Source organism: Trichosurus vulpecula, chromosome 5, assembly GCF_011100635.1.
Source record: "Trichosurus vulpecula isolate mTriVul1 chromosome 5, mTriVul1.pri, whole genome shotgun sequence".
NCBI classification, from domain to species: Eukaryota; Metazoa; Chordata; class Mammalia; order Diprotodontia; family Phalangeridae; genus Trichosurus; species Trichosurus vulpecula.
This window is the reverse complement of record NC_050577.1, coordinates 194,031,482-194,044,221: the sequence shown is the minus strand read 5'-3', so window position 1 is coordinate 194,044,221 and position 12,740 is coordinate 194,031,482. Positions and strand designations below refer to the sequence as shown.

At 41.8% G+C, this 12,740-nt stretch overlaps 1 protein-coding gene across 1 annotated transcript in view; it reads right to left on the bottom strand.

The window, feature by feature from the left end:
* The window catches only part of CD4 (CD4 molecule), a 40,150-nt gene extending 28,241 nt beyond the window's left edge, over positions 1-11,909 (bottom strand). Inside the window, exon 1 of the mRNA XM_036761207.1 lies at positions 11,766-11,909. The gene's annotated coding sequence lies outside the window, so the exon portion shown is untranslated. The remainder of the gene's footprint in view (positions 1-11,765) is intronic.
* Between the last annotated feature and the right edge of the window lie 831 nt (positions 11,910-12,740).

The window sequence follows — 12,740 nt, the reverse complement described above, 5'->3', positions numbered from 1 at the left end:
CAGATTCTGGAGGTTTGAAGATTAATCATTAAGGAGTTTGGAAATTAGTCATTTTTAAGATTGCAGTAGAGAACTCCTGAGACTTTGAAGTAATTATAGAAACTCACTCCCTTCTGAAATACCTTTGCAAGTTTTGGGGTACTACACTGTAGAATTTGTTTTAAGGAAAAATAAGGATTAAATCTTGTAAAAGTTTTTGTTTGTTTTTTGGGCAGGGTAATTGGGGTCAAGTGACTTGCCCAAGGTCACACAGCTAGTACATGTGTCAAGTGTATGAGGTCAGATTTGCACTCAGGCCCTCCTGACTCCAGGGCCAGTGCTCTACTTACTGCACCACCTAGCTGCCCCTTATAAAGCTTTTTAAAAGTTTTTTTTAAAGTAATTAGCAAGATTAATAGTTTCGTTGTTCTAGGATAATGAAGGAAAGCCAGTTGGTAGAAATTCCAAAATGAAGAAAGTGAAGAAAAAAATAGGTAAATGGTTTGCACTTTAAGATCATGTCTTGTTAACCCCACCCCAGCTCACAAGCCCTTTCCCTTTTATTCTGTTAACCCTATCATCTCAGATCAGATTGAAAAAAGAGAATGCTAGAGAACTGTGGGGAAACAGTACATCCTGTCCACCCTGCCCCAACAGCTGCAAGTGACCCCAGTGCCTGCAGCTTTTGGGGGAAGGAAGGGGCTCAGACCCTGTGGCCAGCATTCACCTTGCCCTGCCACCAGGAACTACCACCGATGGGAAGGCCCTGCCACCAGCCACCCAATCCCCTAGGTTATGCCCTCTGCTACACCCCCAAAGCCCAGTTAGTTGGTGTCTCCAAGGATGGTCAAGCCCTTGGAGGGCCTTGCCCCGATGCTGCTTAGGAGGGTCCTAGTGCCCCGGCAGCACCTAGCATGGCAGTACAAGGTGGGGGAGCCAGCCAGCCTGCCTCTGCCCCTGGTAAGCCCACCCTTCTCTGTTCTGCTTGCAAAAACTAATTAGCTGTGTAATCTTAAGCAAGTTGTCTTATCTCTGTTTCCCCAGTTTCCTGATTTGTAATTATTATTATTTCTTTAATTGAATGTAATTATTCCATGCCTGATAACTCTAAAGTGGTTTTAAAATGCCAAAGGTAATAAGATCGATGATTTTTGTGTGATAATTTGGAAATGCAATTGTTATCATCTGAAGTTTTATTTCATATTTTAAATACATGATAGTTTGTTTTATTGTTGTATTTCTAAATTGTATTGTATTTCTAAATTCTCATATTGTGAAATTTGAGAGACTACTGTAATAGAAATACTGTTAGATAAAACTTCTCTTTTAATCTGAATGCTATTAGATTTTGAATTGGGCTTTTAAGAGGATGTGCTAAAAATAGATATTTGAAAACAAATATTTAATAAGGTATATTTAGTTATAAAACAGGTAATACTACAACTAATAATGATAATGATGGTATTTACTATAATAGCAATTTTTCATTTGAAAATCTTGGCTATTATGAAAATGTATAAGGTGGTTTAAAGATGTACCTTCCACATAGTGATGATGAGTTAACTATTAGGTATTTGCTGTATGTCTGAAGTCCCAGAATATGGGTAGTTTTAATTTATAAGTAAAGGATTAATGAAACTGCTAGGGAAACATCAGGAAAGACATTCAAGCCCTGAGTTGTGGTTAGTGAAATTTTGCTATTTAAGGTAAAAAAAAAATTTCCCATACTGTAATTTACTATTATTGTGAACTTTGATTACAGGGATAGTTGTCTGAATTGTCATGAAGCCAATAGTAGAAATGGCATGTGTGGCAGTCTGAAAACTGCTTAATGGTGGATGTCTGATGGGGAAAGGTTTTGGGGACAACCTTAGACACGGCCTGTGTAGGATCTCCCAACTCTATTTCCCCGTTGTGCTGTTTCCTTTCTGAAAAGGAAAATTCCCCACCTGGTTTTAATTCTAAGCCTTGCTTATAACACCTCTGACTACATGATTGGCTGTCAGATATGATTCATGTCTGGAATCAAGCAGAGCTAAGAGAATTTTCCACTCTGTTATGATATGTGACATTGTTATAACCATGTACCTCTTTTTCTTTTTATAACAAATTGTATAATCAAGAAGTTTTGTAAGGACAGTATTAAATCTATTAAATAATAGCTGGATACTAGAACATCTCTAAGTTGCTATAATAGGATGCTAGTATGAACAGCTTACAATTTTAACCTATATTTGTGGTCAAATTATAATATAGAGATAATATTCTCCGAAGGAGGAAATGATAAAATAAAGCAATAAGACAAAGGTGTGATGCAAAAATTTTCTAATTAAACGGAATAGTAAATTTTGAAAAAAGCAACAAGATTAGGCTGTTTTCTCTAAGAAATATATACATGTGTGATTGGCTTCCAAAATTTATCTATCATGGAAATTAAGGTTTTGAGTTTTAGTTTTAAGTTTTAGAATTAAATACTCAGAATTGGATTAAGGTTTTATTAATTAAGGATTAATTGGATTTTACACATAAATTATATTGATAGTAGTAAAGAAGGTGAAATTATTTTCCCATTTTTAAAGTATCTGTCTGATAATTTTTAAAGGGCAGAAGAGTTCATTTAGACATATATTTTTAAAAGATTCTTATATCAGGTACAGGATTTAGGTAAGGATAGAAACAGCAAATGGTAGATGAACTGAGATTCTCTGAGATTTCAAAACTGGAGAACCAAACTTAAGTGATTGTACTAAATTATATTAAGTAAAAGATATTTAGGGATCAGATAACTATGCGAGACATCTGGGACTCAAAATGTGCTGGTTAAAATGGATACTGAAAATGGATTACTAAGATACAAGGAGACTTGATGTTAATTAATATTGGTGATAACTGTTGTATTGCTTTGGTCTTTAACTACAAGATATTTATGTTTAAGTTTTCTTGGTTACCTCGGTGACTTGTAAATCTCCCTTCTTAGAACTAGTCCATTGTGAGCTCTCTAAGTAGTTTGATCTGTACCTGACTTAATGTAATTATGTCTTACCATTTTCTACCCCTACGTTCTTGCCCCTCCTTTTCTGCTTGTAAGCAAACAGTGGCTAGTAATGATACCCTGGGCCCCAATAGGTCCCCTTAAGGAACTACCTCGCTCCCCACTGGGCAACATCTTGTCCTAGCCCAACTGGCCTCTTGTGGTATCTTGGCTTATTTGCCTCTCCCTTTTTGGCCATAAGGATAGGGGTTCTTTCATACCCTCTCCATTTGGCCAAAAGGGGGAAATGTCAAGATATTTTGGAGACACCCTGCTTCTCAGAGCTAAGGCCCAGTAAGGCCCTGAGTGTGGCATAACAACAATCCTTTGCACTCTGGATGACCTCACCCTCTGGCAAAGTGTATCGCCTTAACCAAGCACCAGGTGCTCACTGTCCCCTATTTCCCAGGGACCTGAGAGTCATCCATCATCTTGCTTGACTTGTTCACAGTCCCTGTTCCTTGTAACAGCTAAGTGAACTGAACCAGGTACTGTACCCTGCTGTGAGACAATCAACTTGGAGATTGTTCCCACAGGACCCAGGAATGCCTGCATTGTCCATGCATGAGCCTGCCATGGGAAACTGCTATGCAAGACCTAAGAATGACTATGTCATAGTCCGGCCCACTTCTGTGTATAAGCATTGCCTTTACCCCTACATATCAAGGTCTCCTTCTCAGGAGGTTGGGGGGGGGGGGGCTTCCTTGCTTGTAAGTCATTTTCCTCACTGTGAAATGAATTATACCTCTACTCTGTGTCTTGACACACCTGCTTCTGGCCTGCTCTGTTCTGCTTAGACCATTCCCAGGTTAGAGACCGATCCAGTCAGGATTGCATTCAAAATTCTGCTGACACCACGAATAGCAAGTTCACCAGTACTCTCACCGTCTGGGTCACCCTCCTCTGATGCACTATAGTTTGTCAACATTCCTCTTTAAAAAGAGGTGCCCAGGAGAGGCACAATGGAGTAAAGGAGAGAAAGCCAGATGAATCAGAGAGCTCTGGGTTCCAGTCTCACACACACACACACACACACACAGACACACACACACTGGCTATGGGACTGGGCAAATCATGTAACCTCTTAGTGCCCCCAGGGACTCTCTATGGCTGTAATTCGTAAAGCAGTTGCTGATCTGCATCAGTAGTAACTTCATATTTAGAAGCCATGGAATATAAAAGATCAGAGATCTAGCCTCAAAGCCAGGAAGACATTGCTGGGTGGCCCTGGGAATCCCTTAACCTCCTAGTACTGACCTGAATTGGTAGAAGGATTTTTCCTCACCTGGGAGTTCTGAATCAATGGAATCACAGTCCCAGTCCCCACCTCCCCTTTCAAGATTCACAAAGCATTTTACAACAGCATGTACAAAGATGCAGAGAACAAATACAAAAGCGAAGACATAAGTCTGGCTGGAGTGGGGAGTTGACATACAGTTGAAACAAGAAATGAGACTGGAGAGGGAGATTTCAGTTTTATTGTGGTGGGCCTTGAATACCACAATGATGTAATAAATATGTCATTCCCAATAAGGACCCACTGAAGGTATTTGAATAGAGGAAAAAAAAACATGACCAAAGCTGTTCTTTAGGAAGATTAATTTCTCTTAAAGGACACATCTGTATAAAAACATTTATAGCAGCTCTATTTGTCGTGGCAAAGAACTAGAAACTAAAAGGGCACCCATCAATTAGAAAATGGCTGAACAAATATATATTATATATGTGTATGTGCATATGTGTATATATATATATATATGTATATTTGTAAAAATGATTGAATGGTTCAACTGATTATGGTCCTTGTGAAACAATACCCCTTGTGAAAACTGACCCTCCTTCCAAAATAACTATCAGAGGAAAGGAAGAGTTTGGTTCTACTGATAGAATAAAATTGAATGTAATATAATGCCGTAAGAAATGACAAAAAGGATGGCTTCGAAGAAATTTTGAAATACTTATATACACTTTGAGAGGCAGCTAGGTGACCCAGGGGATGGAGCACTGGACCTGGATTCTTACTAGCTGTGTGACCCCGGGCATGTCACTTAACCTCTGCCTGCCTGAGTTTTCTCAGCTACAGAGTGAGGACAATACTAGCAACTCCTCCCAGGGTCGGCGTGAGGATAAAAATGGAATAAGATTTGCAAAGCACTTTGTAAAACTTAAAGTGCTATATAAATGCTAGCGATCATTATTATTGAATGAAGTGAAAAGAACCAGAAAAACAATTTATATAATAACAGCATTATAAAGGAAGGCAACCTTGAGAGACTTAAGAAATGCTTTCAATGCTGTAAGCAGCTGTGATGCCTGAGTACCCATGACAAAGCACGCGGCTTACCTCCCATCAGAGAAGTAATGGACTCAAGATGTAGAATGTGACACAAATTTTTAGACACGGCCAATAAGGAGACATGTTTTGCATAACTATGTATATTTGTTACAAGGATTTTGCTTTTCAATGGAAGGTTAGGAGGGAGAGAAAACAGATGCTTGATAACTTAAAAAAATTTTAAAGATTAACTTTTCTTCTTTTTAAAAATATTTACATTTTATCTGTTTTGACATAGTAGATATATCCCAATGAACAAACACACAAAGTCTACTCCCCCAAAAGAGTTAAACAAACCTAGCTGAAAGAGTAGTTTTGACTGCTAGTGTACATCACTTTTGAGATCAGCTTAGCTGCCAATGAGCTGAAGTGGATGCACACGCACACACAAACACAAGAGTGGCCAGATCCGTATCCTAAGAGAAAAGATCTCTGTCAACCATCCACATTTTCCACTGCTTAAACTCCTGTATTCCACTTCTACATCCTTCCTGCACCCCTGCACTTCCTTACTAGAACACTTCCCCCTGCCCCAAGCATTTCACCACCCCCAACTTCCTCAGTTCTAGGAAAGAAGGAGTGTGAATTTGGTTGGGGTGGAAAAAAGGGGGAGGGTTGGGGGTAAGGAAATAGCAAGAAGAGGGAAATTAGTGGTTTCCTGTTTCCAAACTCTAGGAGAAACGGCTTTCTGATTGCTCTTTACGGATCTTGGGACATTGAGACTGCACTTGACATGGAACAGACGAAAGCCCGGAGAGAATCAGCTTCATCCCAATTTGTGAACAAACACTGAGCACATTGAAAGGGAATGTTGTATGGTAGGAAAAGAGCTAGATTTGTATGCAGAGGATATGGGTTCAAATTCTAGCACTGCTACTAATTAACCTGTGTGACCTTGGCCAAGTCACCGAATTTCTTTAGACTTCAGAATCTTCATCTGTAAAAAGGAGGAGAGTTGGACTAGATTATATATAAAATCCTTTTAAGCTCTAATTTTTATGGTTTTATGTAAACCATTTCCTTCACACTTCTCTGAGGAGGTGCTAAGGGACTGAGACTGCCAGCTGGGTTGAGGAGGAAGCTGAAAAAATGAACTGATCGTACCATGGAGACTTGGTGTATGTAACAGGAATATTATTGAGCAGTTCCCTAAATTTGGGGTGGGGGACTTTTGGCCCTGAGGGAACTTTTTCCCAGGGAGAAACCACGTAGAGAATCAGAGGAGTAGGAAGTGTGGGTTGGGATTCTCTTTGCCAAGCTCAGAGGAACTGTGACAGGTATACTGGCCTTCATGCTACACAAAGTGGGAAACTGCAGAAGTGAGTCTGGGAATAAACAAAGGAAAATCGAACTCACTGAGAACCAGCAGCAGCAGAGCTTGATAGAAAGGATGCCTAACTCCCAGCTCATTTCTCCAATTTTCCTGCTTCCCTTTCCCCCACCAATTAGTAAAGTTCAAAGGGAGGAATAATAAACCTAAGTCACCCTCCTTCTCCCTGCCTCAAGTTCTACCGTGGCCTGATATACCTTATTTTAACGCTATGTGATCCTGACTTAAAGTATGTGGTCATTAACAATGATTCATATCTGCTAGACTATTTATGAACCTGGAGAAAAATTTAGCAAGGAAAGAAGCCTATAAGCAGGGCAAAATGGGAGTTGACAAAGGTGCCTTGGGCACCTACACACACCCACAAGGGACCATCTACCCTGTCCACCCCCTCACTGGAAATTGCAAACAAAGGAAATGGACTATAATTGGGGAATGGCTAAACAAATTGTGGTGCATGAATATAATGGGATATTACTACACTGTAAGAAAGTGTGCATATGAAGAATACCGAGAAGTAGGGAAAGACAGTGAATGGATCCAAACTAAGGGAAGCAGAATCAGGAAAGCAATATACACAGTGACTACAACAATATAAAGGAAAAGAGCAAAAAAAAAAAAGAAGAAGAAGAAAAGAAACATTGCTATGTAATCATAATGACAAAGCATGACCTCAAAGAAGAGATATGAGAATGTACCTCCCTACCTCCTTTGCAGAGGTGGGAAACTATTGATGGGGAGTACTGTATATAATAGCCAGTGTGATGCGTTGGTTAGTTTTGTTAAACTGCTTTTTTCCTTTCTTTATCGTTGTCTATTATAAGGGATGGTTTTCAGTATGGAGGAATAGGAGAGATTTACTGGGAATAATAATGATATAAAAATAAAAGATATCAACAAAAATTAAAAGAAATAAAATAAACATCATAGCTATTCCGAGCAAGAGGAGGTTGAATATGTAGGTACGCAAAGACTTGCAGAGTTGACATAGAATGAACATTTGCCAAATGAATAAATGAGAGTTGAGAAGGGCTGAAAGTAGGTCATTTGTAAAATTGGTATAGCACTGAGAATGGGGCCTGGGGCAGGATGGAGGAGAGAAGGATGGATATTGGATGCTAGACAGGTTGTGGGGGAGGGAGGAAGGACTTTCTAGCTTGGAGATTGCCTTCCCTTGCCTCCTTTCATGTTGGGCTATTGTCTTTCAACACCAAATCCTCCCCTCCTTGGGGGTCTCCCCGCCACATTTTCCACTCTCCTTCTAAGCCTGCATCTCCCCCACCCCAGAGCCCATATTTCCTGGGTCTGTGTGGGGGTTGTCTTCTCTTCTCTGCTACCTCTGGGCCCAGGGCTCACCAGAGTCTAAGGTTTTCCAGCTGCTTGTTTGCCTCTGCTGAAGGCCTGGAGCTCACATTTCCGCTGAGCCTGGGAGGCCCCAGAGAGAGGTCTTTGATTGTCACAATCTCCAGCCACCATGGAGACAGACTCCACATCCTGTGCCTCAGCCCTTGTGAGAGATGCTTACATGAGCTCTGGTGTATCTAGCCAAGGGTCTCTGCATAGCTCTCTGTCTGGCCCTAAGTATATCTGCCTGTATCTATGCTTTTTGATGCTGATACCTAGAACTCCCTGCTACTGCATTTCTGTCTCATACTTCAAGAGGCTGTGCCTCCCAGCCTTGCTCTAAGCCCCAGCCCCTCTGCTCCATTCTTAGCAACTTCATCACCGGCTGCCACTCTGTTCTTTCTTTTTCTTGTCTGTAAACACCATCCTGTTCCCTAGCAGGAACCAAGACATTTGGTAAGCTTTGATCTGAAACAGGTCTTCGAACTGAAAACAACCACCACAACAACAACTTAAAACACCACGATTCAGAAATGGGCCCAGGAGGCAGAGGACAGGGGAGGTGACAAAGGGAGGGGTACACGTGAACAAAGGGAAAAGGACAGATGGAGAGAAAGCAAGGAAGTCTAGGGAGAGATAAAGATAGAGAGCCCCAGAGCAGCTCATTAAAACAATTGATATACATACATACATCACAGAATGCACATACTCAAACCCCACGCAGTCACACAATCCAAGAACAATAGAGACTGAAAGAAAGAAGCCAAGATAGGGAGAGAGACAGAGAGACAGAGACAGAGACACACACACACACACACACACACAGAGAAAGACGGACAGACAGAAAGACACAGAGAGACAGAGAGAGACAGACAGAGAGACAGAGAGAAAGAAAGAGCATGCAACATAGAGGCAAAGACCAAATAAAAAATGAGAACCAAAATGGAAAGGTGTAGAAGGAGCATAAAGAGACAGAAGAGATAATAAAACACACACATTTATGTTTATAGAAATATATATTCACATACACAGAGCACTCCAGGTTGTCTGGCACTATGTCCCCAGCCCCTGGGGCTGGGACGGAGGGAGTAGGCTTAGGGGAGAGGAAGAGGGCACAGCTTCACCACATCATCTGTATGTGATCCCACAGGCACTTTTATCTCCTCCTTATGACCGCCCATTTACCCCCTTACCCCTACCATAGGATGTGCCCCCAGTTTCCCTCCCACACAATTATCAACCACCTACCCCTTACTGGTTTCAGTTAAGTGAACTTCCTAGAGACCACGACCCCTCTGAAGGGATCTTTGTGGTCTAGTTGCTGCAACCTCTACCATCCTCTCCTTTGACTCTGGCACCCACTTGAGGAGGGGTACAGCTCCACCACCACCACCATCCCCTCATACCCTACCATACCCAGAGGAGCCGAGCAGAGATCAGCTCCCTCCTCCCCTCAGCTCCACTGTCCCCCACCGCCACCTGATCTGTGCCTCTCAGAAAAGGAATCTGGTTTCCCATCCTGTGGTCTGCCGACCATTCCATCTCCTCTTCACTTAGCGACAAGGCCCAGGGTACCGTGTCAGAGAGGCCTCTTCTTCAAATGTTCCCCATTTGAAGCCAGAGGTATTTTGTACTTAAGATAATCTCCAAATTGACCTTCTCCACTCAAGGAAGCCATCCATTCTGCTTCCCCACCCCCTCCCCATCTGTGCTTTGTTTGGCTTTTCTAGAGGGAGCAAAGGGGAAGAGTTCTAAAGGGTTTCTAACCCTGACACAGAGGGCCTGATAGCAGCCATTTTGTGTCTAGTGGACAAAAATCTAGCGTTTCATAGGAAAATGAGGCCAAGATGAAATGCTTACTTCCAACCCCCCTCCCCCCCTCTCCCCTGTTCTGTACTTCCCAAGCCTCCACTTTATTCTGCCCAGGGTGTAGGTTCATCTCAGGCAGGTCCAGGACCCTAGGCTATTAAATCCTAGTCCTGACCCTATTTTAAAAGCAGAGCTGACCTAATTGCAGTGAAGGAGAACCCTGAAAGAGGGAATATGGGTATTCCTTGTCGCTCAGGAGCAGACTTATATTCTCCTTGAACTCCCTCCCAGAATAAGCCTGTTAAAAGAAGGCAGGACTGATGATGAAGCATCCCGACCACTGTCTGACAGAGAGGTAGGGAACTTCAGGAAAAGACCAAGAAGTACATTTCCAGAAACGCCCAAAGTGTGGATCTGTTTTTCATGACACTGCTTATTCGTTATAAGGGAAGGTGTTTTGTTTAATTGGTGGTGGGGAGGGTTAGAAGGGAAGAGAGGGACTGTTGACCTTGATGCCAAAAGAAAGAAAAGACCAAAAAAAGGTCATTGTAAGGTTTTTAAAATCATAGAAGAGAATAGAATGAGGTTCTGAAGGAGAAACAGACAAGCACAACAGCTTTGAAATGAATGTGTTGAATTTGTTGTACTTTAAAAAAGATGTTAGCATATATAATAGATTCACAGTTTCACACATAATCCTCTTTTTCTGTTTGGTATATATGAAAATATTCATACTTGTTCATGATTTTTCCAACTTCAGAATAACAAAAAAATATTAAAGCTAATTTTTTAAAGGGAGTCAAGAGAGGAGCTGGAGAGCATCAGGGCCTCAGGGACTGAGCTGGCTTCAGTCCTGAGGAAAGAATTAGGAAGCATAGGTGGAAAGCTGTTGCTTTGTAGGAACCAGCTGGGGAAGAAGCCTAAAATCACAGAACTGAAAGCTGGAAGAGCTGTTTTTGACCATCCAGTTCAAAGAAGGCGATGGAAAGACTGAGGGATTTGGCATCAGAGAAACTTGGGTCCATGAGCCAGCCCTGCTACCAACTACCTGTCGGAACTTAGTCAAAAGTCATTTAACACCTCTCTGTCTTTAATTTTCTTGTCTGTAAAATGAGGGGGTTCCATTAGATGTCTTCTGAGGCCCCTTCTAGTTCTGAATCCTATGATTCTACGAACTCCCTCATTTTATAGGAAAGGAAATTGAAGACCTAGAAAAGTAAAGTGTTTTGTTCAATACCACAAAGGTAGTAAATAGCATTTGAACCCCAGTCCTTTGACTTCAATCTATCAGTGTCTTCACCACACTATGGCATGTCATTTCTACCATTCCAAAATCCAGAGAGAATGGCCACAGAAGCCAGTGCCTCTCCTCTCCTCTGCCTTCTTCTCTTCTCCTCTCCTCTGCCTTCCTCTCCTCTCCTCTGCCTCCCTCTCCTCTCCTCTGACTTCCTCTCCTCTGCCTTCTTCTCCTCTCTTCTGCCTTCCTCTCCTCTCTCCTCCCCACTCTCAGTGTCTTCCATTTATATACACCTTCTCCTGCTGCACCATACCTATTTTTCCCCTCTACCTCCTTCCTCCTCAACCTTAATTGGTGCTTTCTCTTTCCAAGAACTGGCATTCAACATTGGATTTCCACACCTTTCTTTCCCCTTTCACCACCCCCTCATCTCCTGTTAGGCATGTTTCTTTGCTTCTCCTGCCATGGAAAGTCCTCAAGTCACCAGAGATCCCTATTCCTTGATCCTCCCTCTTCATCCCAGGTTCCCCACCATTTCTCAGCCCTCAGTTTCCTTATCTGCAAAAGGGGTTGGGGAGAGGGTAAATTTATCACTTTTAGGTGCTTTTCTAGCCCTGAATCTGATGATATGTTCTTATTTCTCTCACCTACTTAGATCCCTCAACCTAGGAATGAAAAGTAGAACTCCTGTCTATCTTACCTCAAGTTGTCTTTTTTTTCTCCCCCTTCTTGATCAATATCTGGTCCACTGGTTGATGCAGGTGTGTCCTCATGAGAACTTGAAGCTTTACCCAGAAATACAGTAGGGAGAGGGTTTTGCCATCTGTCAAGACTGAAATGAAGTGATAAAACACAGGAAATCAGTCAGCAAAGAGCTCTCCAAACTCTTGGGCCTAGCTTACCCCTTCACGTCACCTCCCTAGTTTGGTTCCCACCCCTCATCATCTCTCCGTATTCAGGACTCAGGGTAAAATGTCAAAGTGAAATAGCTTGAGTCAAGGGAAAATAGAGAATAGAAACTGCAGTTATCAGAATTTCTAACAAAATACAATAAATTGCAAAAGACGTTGACACTGTCGTCTGGACTGGGCTTCTAGGAAAAATTTAGGAAGAGAGGAACATAGACATGTAGGAATAAGAAAAGGAGTTAGGGGAATCTCTAGAACTATCCCAGGGTGAATGATGGGCCTGTGGACATATGATATATGACTTATTATATGATGATATGCCTATGAACTTATTAGTATTTTTTTTACACTTTACAGGAAGGTTGTCAGAAAGTCCAGTCACAACAAGAAGCTGCTTCATAACTAATATACCCAACCACTCTTACGAATTCATTAATCTTTCTAACTGTTTCTAGCTCTCCTCTGCCTTCTTTTCCTCTCCTCTCCGCCTTTCTCTCCCCTCCCAGTGGGCCTTTCTGGACCTGATGCTTCACTTCTTTCATCATGTGTTGTCCAAGGAGACCAAAGAACATACTGATTGCTTTCTTTTCCTAGAAGTTGAGAGACAGGAGAATGGTTTTTCCAGGGCTTCCAAGAAGCTTTTTAATAATGGACTACTGCCTCATTACTACTAATTTTAAAGATGTTTTAAAGGTATTCCAAGATGGAGGAGGTGGGAAAGAACAAAAGGGTTTGGAAACTAAGGTGGGAAAAGTCAGAGAGTAGAC